Source organism: Parasteatoda tepidariorum, chromosome 8, assembly GCF_043381705.1.
Source record: "Parasteatoda tepidariorum isolate YZ-2023 chromosome 8, CAS_Ptep_4.0, whole genome shotgun sequence".
NCBI lineage: Eukaryota > Metazoa > Arthropoda > Arachnida > Araneae > Theridiidae > Parasteatoda > Parasteatoda tepidariorum.
Genome location: NC_092211.1, coordinates 80705629 through 80713436, shown reverse-complemented (window position 1 = coordinate 80713436; position 7808 = coordinate 80705629).

Genomic DNA, 7808 nt, shown 5'->3' with positions numbered 1-7808 from the left:
CAAATTTTGAGATGGTACAGCGACTGAGTCCGAAATAAATGTGCTGCTGCCGGCAAAGAATATTGGCAGAGACTTTGGTAAGGGAGATCACCCAATGCTGCAGCAACTGGTTGCTCCTATGTTTGTTGACCCTATACAAGCGGATAGGAAAGTCTGTTTGATTGGTGCCCAGCTGAGCGTGCAGCCTATCGTACAGACAGTCCTTTTTAATGTAAGTTGGCACGTTAGTTATGATAATATTTTGTCTGCGTTGTTTTGGAATTACGACTTTAAAGTCGTTGTTATTGAGATCGTTGATTAGGGTTTGTTTATCAGAATCGGTGTCGCTTGATTGTTATTTGTTTTGGTTGGATGTTATCTTTCCTTACTGAAGCCCTAGTCTGCAGTGCGGTAACTTTGTGAATGATATCTTGCTTGTTAGCGTTTGGTGGGATGGGTAGATTAATAATAGTTTGGAGTCTTGGAGTGGGGGTTTGGTTCTCCGTTGGAGCGGCGGCTTGGGCGTACGTCCTTGGTGTTGTATCAGGTTGTTTAGATTGACTCAATAGTTCGTCAATTTTTGCGTTATTCGCTTGGATCTGCTCATACACAGTTGTGGTAACACTAATCAGTCCTTCGACACCGACTATTGGTGCCGGTCCCTCTGTCTGAGTGCCAGTTGTCTTAGTTCTTTTTGGTTTGGGTTGGTTTTTGGGCCAAGGTGTTCAGTTCATCATTGGTCATCTCTTTAGGATTGAAATAGGCATTTTGAATTTTTTTTCAGCATCTCTAACTCTTTAATTTTGAGATCAAGCTCATCGATGAGAGTACAAAACCCTATATCAGTTTGTGTTGACTTGGACATGGAAGTTGGCTCTGCTTCTGTGTCCAAATCATCTTGTGTACTAAAATGAAATATATATACATTATAACCAACTTTAATGTTTAGGTGTGTAATGTTTACTTATTTATACTGTAGAATCGCAATAATTTGAGTTTTGATTGTTCCAGTTTCGTATGAATTAACGCTAGTGAGAAAAATCAGTTACCTCTCAAATAATTACCGAAACAATTTAAAGTAATTCTGCATCTGATTTTTATTGTTGTGCAACCAGTCATCTTTAAATTATTCAATGTAGGTAGGTGTACACTTTTCATGAAACACATTAAGGTGAAATTAAAATGCTTTATTTTGACATTTTAGGGTTTAGATAACTCGACGTTTTGATCGATCGAGGAAATTCGGTCCTATCCACCTTGAATTATCGAGGCTCTACTGTAAACATATTTACACATTACTCTTTCCATGTTGTTCGAAAGTGTAAAAACAGCAGTTGTTATATATATTGTAGACTATTAATTAACTGGACAAGCTTTTAAGGTTCACAACAATGGAGAGTACATGCACATAAAAGTTTCACTTACCTGCTAACTGATGCACCAAAAGTGTATGATGTCGGCGCTCTAGTTCGCTTATTGGGTTTAAATTTAAAAGGGACGGCACAGCATCTTTCTTTATCTTCTTTCTTTTAGTTTGAGGAGAGTTCCACAAATTTTGATAATCAAAACAATCAGGCGTAAAATGCTCTGAACACAATTTACTATGAACAGTTGGTTCAAAATGTTGTCGTTTCAAAGCAACAAGCCACGCTCGCATTAAAGCTTTGTCTTCCAAAGGAAATCTATGGAAAGATATTCCCTTTTCAATGCATTCAGCCTTTGCTGAATTGTTGGTATCTGTTGGTTAAAAATCTGGAGAAATTATTTTAAGTCTTATTGATTTAGCATTACTCCGCCATCTTGTTTATACCCAAACAGCTGATTTCAGTGGTGTTCTTCTCAAGTTGAGAATATCCCATTGGGTATGACTTTGGGCTGGAATATTTGCACGTCAAGTGCGTCGATGGCCGATTGATAAGGATTAATGGTAGAGGTGCATGGCCGCTGTCCCACTAAGTGGAATTTTGCTTCTTTAAGTTCTATAATTAACCATTTGTTTTCAACCAGTTGATCGGTTTCTCCAATACCTCGCGCCGTAGGGCTCGTAATCAAACATCCTTGTCCATGATAGAAAACGAAAGCGAAACTATTATATAGCTCCGCCCCATAGGATATCCAGTAGCAGAAATGAAATTCGTGTTTATAACTAACTCTCGATCATGGTTATGAGGAATCGAGCAATCGCACATTTTACGTGCGAGATCAAAGAAAACGACCAGATGTTCTTCCGAGAAAAGGAGAGAGAATGGAATGTCCGGGGGAAACTGACCAAATTGCACTAAGGTTTAAAGGGCGATGCTTGATTCGGATCGGGATTTTAAGTTGAGGCTTGTGACTCGATGTCACATAGAGTTTTGTTGTTTTAAAATCAATGAGCATACAAAGCTACGGGGTTCTACTGCTGTTAGTTTTTCTAAATGCTTTCGTTTTGAGCTCTTATTTTCGTTGAAAAAAATCTTTGGTAATAATTTTTTTGTTTTGAGGATGATTAGATAAGACTGAGAATGTCTCTTTTTCGTTTGTATAAATTTTTTGATTTTATCAGAATATTTTTTAGTTCTAATAGTTCTTCTACCACTTTACCCAGTTCAATATGAAGTTTTTTGACATCTGAGTTTAATCCATCAACATCCTCAATTTTTTCTTTTTAAAGAAGTGGCGTGAACATTCCTTTCTTTATCTTTGATTACGTGCGATTCATTTTTATCAATTTTGTCAGATATTTTGCCTTTCTCTAAAGCAATCATTCTAGCAAACAACTTATCACTGACAAATTGTATGAGGCAATGGATTGTTTTGTCCAAGCGTTTGACTTTTTTCTCCTAAGTAAATGTACTTAATTGTTCGATGCATTCCTCGATATGCATGTTTGTGTTCACGCCAGCCCACTGTATGAATAAGCCCATACTTCAGCTCGGGCAGGTAGTTTTTTTTTTTTTTTTTCGAAATAAACTCCAAAACTTTTTAGAGGTCATTTTCTCATCAAACAATTTCACAATCAGCAAAGCCAATTTCTAACTCACTGCCTCTTTTGTGTGTTTGCATTTACTCTCACATCCTTACGTCAGCTGAATAATCTTGTACACAACGAAGCTCGCCCTATTTTATGTATCATTAAACTTCTGTTAGTCTTCACAAAAATTGTTTTAACATTTTGTTTTGTTCCCCAGCCTTGTTGGTATTTCAAGTAATGTCATGGCTGACGCAGCCTTTTTACGCGCTATTGGAATTTTAAGTTGTATGTAATTGTTTTATACTACTTACCGTTTTAGTAAATTTAACATAAAGTTTTGTTGATTTAGATGCATGTAACTTTACAACATTGTTGTAGAACTTTCACTATCTTATCTGATTTTATACATGTGCTTTACTTAACATTTTAATCTGTTTTTAAAACCGTGTGTTTGGCGCAGTATGTCTTTTTTTTTTGGACTCCGTGCCACTAATCCCCACATTCAATTCAATGCCTCTTTTGTGTGTTTTAACGTTATCTGCTTCTGTCTCTAAAAGTTGAAGAGATCTTTTGTCTTCTCTTAACACTTCTTGTTTAATAAATCTAGACATAAACTATGTTAATATATCTCATAAAAAGGTACCATTGGCTCAGATCTTTGGAACGACCTTAAAAAAGGTACTAAGATTGCAGCAACTGAAATAAAAACTGCTATCTTAGCTAAAATGAGTTAATCTCTGATAGCATCTTCAATATTTACAACAGTGACAGTTTTGAGCAAATTTTTTCTGCATTTCCAAAATACTTAAAAACGTATGGAAAAGCTTCTAATACTCTTTCGGCCACAGAAACATTTTCGACCCATCTGATTTGATAGAATTTTAATGGAAAAACATTTGAATTTATTAAAGCTACGAAGTCTGAATGTCTAGCTGGACTGTCTTGGAACAATTTATACATAGATTGAAATAAAATATTCAGTTACCAATTAGAAAATCTGTTGCGTCTCTGAAATACACCATGAATTATATGCAAGTCCCGAGATTTAATAAAGAAAATCCTTTTTCCTCTTTTAACTCATCATAAAGATGTCTCCAAAACTTCATATTTATATTGGGTCCATCCATCAAAATTTGCAAATTTAATTCTGCTGTACTGTCAAGAAATGCTTCAGTAGTAGAATGGCCTAAAGAGACAGTAGTTAAATACCTCACCGTTACCTAGTTAGAACTTTCAGGCCAATAGCGGATGATAATATCAATTTGGCCTTTTTGCGCAGCACTGTTCAGGGGAGTCAGTACCCTCTATACCGATATTAAAATGCCGAACTTCGTATACTTTTTTCTGTGAAAGTATCAAACATAGAGCTTTGAAATTTTTTATAGTGATTATATGAACACTTGTACATATACTGAGATGAAAAGTTTATCCATACACATTGATATTTTTTTTTTAAAAAAAATAAATAAAATCTGAGTACTGCTATAAAAATGTCAAAAAACCAATTTAAAGTGAAAATAATTTATTACTAAAATATTCTGGCACTGAGTACAAAACTTTTTACATTTTTTTTTCATTTATACAATTGATTTATTTATTTTTAGTGCATTTGTTTTTATTTCTTCCTTAATTTTATCCAAAAAAGCTTAAATTGCATTATTAAGTATGTTGACAATGTTAAAATTTCAAGTTTCACACTAGATATTATAAATAATTAATTATAAGTTATAATCTATTATAGCATATTTATGAATATGTTTAATATAAGTTCAAGTATTAAATTATTATTTCAATTATTATTATTAATCTTTTAATTATTAACTACCGAGTAAGATAACATCTAATTTACGATTCATAATTTGTAAAACATTTGGGGGAAAAACTCTGGTAAATATGCTCAAATACAAATAAATACATTTTTATGTTATATAAATTCTTGTAAAATAATTTTATATATTACTTTAAAAACGCTGTACCAAAAAATTGCGAGCAATAAAAATATTTTACTATAAAAAAATTAGAAATGTCACTACTTACACGCGAGTACATTCTTCTATGCATTGCTTTCAATGTATTGAAATTTATAAACGTTCTAAATCAGCATAATAATTTTCAGTCTAGAAGAAACAAGTTACACATAGCAGAGATTGAAAGTATGATAAAAATATTTGATGTAACACACACGCACAGAAATCTAACTTAAAACAGTCCATCACCATAGCCGGATTTGAGAGGATTTTTTGGGGCACTATCTTCCTCAAGCTTCTTCTTTTGCCTTTTTTCTTAATTTTTTTTTGGTATGCACAGAGAAAGCATGCCTATACGTAATTCATAACTTATCGTGAAAGTAAAAAAATATGATGTAAAAGATTGTTTGTATTCTTAGAGAAACAGAATACATGAATCATAGTAAATTTCGAAAATACAGCAGGTTAATAAATCCAGTAAATAAAATACATAAATCAATGAAATGGTTTACAGGGTGAAGAAAAAAAACCTGGCTAACTATTTACAATTTTAGTATAAATTGTTGTAATTACAATATAATATTAGTATTAAAGGTAAATCAATTAACAAAATATAAGTGGCGGGAAGAGAAAAAAATAAAAACTCAAATTTAAAAAAAAATAGTAAACTTTCATACCATGATACAATAACTATTTTCCTACACCCAAGGAGGATGCCTTAGATAGACAAAAAATGACAACGTGTTAATGATCATATTTTTCTTTTTAAAAAAAAAACTCTGCCTCAGGGGGTTTACCTTTAGGTAAACAGAGGGAGTCACGCCCCGGGGTACCCTAGTGATCTGTCCTCCCTTCGTTTTCCTCTCCCTTTTCTCCTACTTTCTTCTTTCTCTTCCCCCTTGTCGTGGTTGCCACATTAACTGGTTAGGGCTTTTTGTCTGTGTTCGATTACCACCCTGTAGTATCGTACCCAGATGGGAAGAGACCACCCGCGTGTTTGCCGTGCGTGGAGACCCTTGTCCCTGGAAAAGGGGATTCTGGCAGTTAAGGGACATCTTGGTACCCCAATACACTGCTTTGGCCCGTGCTTCAGGTAAAAGGGAGGTGCACATTGGCCTGTGTGCACCAATCGGCTAGTCACAAACGTCATCTGCTGGCTAGGGTCAAGTCCGGGGTCACTTATGGGCACCTCGTTAAGGGTGGAGGCTGCTTCAGGGGTGACTCTTGGGCGTATTGCTATCAGTTAGCATCGATGTTAAGTAACGGATTGGTGGCAGCATCAACTTGTTATTTACATCCCCTATGTAGGACTGCGTGGTGGGTGGTGCCGCTGATAGTAGAAACGAATGAAATTTTCTATGGCTGAAAATGGGAAGGTGCTCTGTTCTTCACACCAATCAAAAAACAGAGGAACGCCTACAATACCGTATGATTATGCTCGATATTTTGTGATATCACTCACAAACCCGACAGTCCCTAACACATCATTTAGTAAAGTTTCGCCTTTTCTAATTCACAAAGCACTGTTATCTGTACTGGGGGAAGTAGAATCTGTTACAAAACAGCGTTCTGGTGACCTTCTAGTTAGTTTCCACTCTGCAAAAATCAGAGAAATGTATGCAATAAAAATTAGATTTATGACATGCTAGAAAAGCAAAAAAAATTACTGAACAGAACTACAGGGTCGAAAAAAAGGTTTGGCATTCGAAAACAGTATCAATTAATTAACAATTAAGTGGTTAATAAAATTTTAAAAAAATACTAATATTAACATGAAATATTAGTTTTAAAAAATATTAAAGAGTTAGACTCGAACAACCAACACCAAACACGAACCCATAGTCAAATTATTGGGAAGTCGCTAAGAGAGGGAACTGCTCATCATCAAAACAAATCTCAATTTGAACACCTCTTTCAATTAAAAAAATTACAATATTAATAAAATTAAAAAATTAAGTTACAAAAAATTGTAAATATTGCCTGGTATTGCCTGACAAGTAATACAGGATCCCGATGTTCCGCGGATATGTGACGACCAGCATCACACACAACGATACCCAAATAACACTCATCACACATATATCACTAATTTAATTACAAAAAATTATTAGAAAAATTATTTGTTTCTTAAATTATAAGCACAAGCCTTAGGGAGAGTAATATCACTATCATTTACAACAGGGGAGGTATCCAAAGAGGGAAGGAAAAGCAAATTTTGCTTCCTATGGGGACATAGACGTAAACGGTCTATATGAACAGTTAGTTTAGGTGCATTTGTATTGTCCAAAAGTTGGATTACATAATCCACATCATTAAATTTTGACAAAATAGTAAAAGGACCATCAAATTTTGGTTTAAAAGCATTAGTATATTTTAAGTAAACAATATCACCAATATCAAGTGATCTTAACTTGGCTTTTGCACTTTGTCTAGAATTTTGTTTGACTTGTGCCCGTTCAGAATTATGGTATGCATTTTCATATGCAATATTAAGTTCATTTAAGGTCTCTAATAAATAATGAGACTTATCCAAATGCACTGGTTCAACACCAGTTTCAAAACAATCAAAAATTAAGGCCAAATTACGACCAAAATGAAGTAAATTAGGGGTGAATTTTGTTGAAGAGTGTTGATCCATTATATATGTTTTGGTGAATTAATAAGCTGGTTGCAAATGATACACCTTTCTCATGTAAAGTTATAACAGAAGACTTAATAGCTTGGTTAATACGTTCACTCATTCCATTGCTTTGAGGATGAGCTGCACTGCTATGGGCTAATTTTATGCCGAACTTTTTATTGATTAATTCAAAAACCTCAGCTTTAAACTGAGTGCCTAGATCTGTTAATAGATATAACATCCTACCATAATGAGAAATATAATTCATTAAATGTTTCGAAACAGTCTC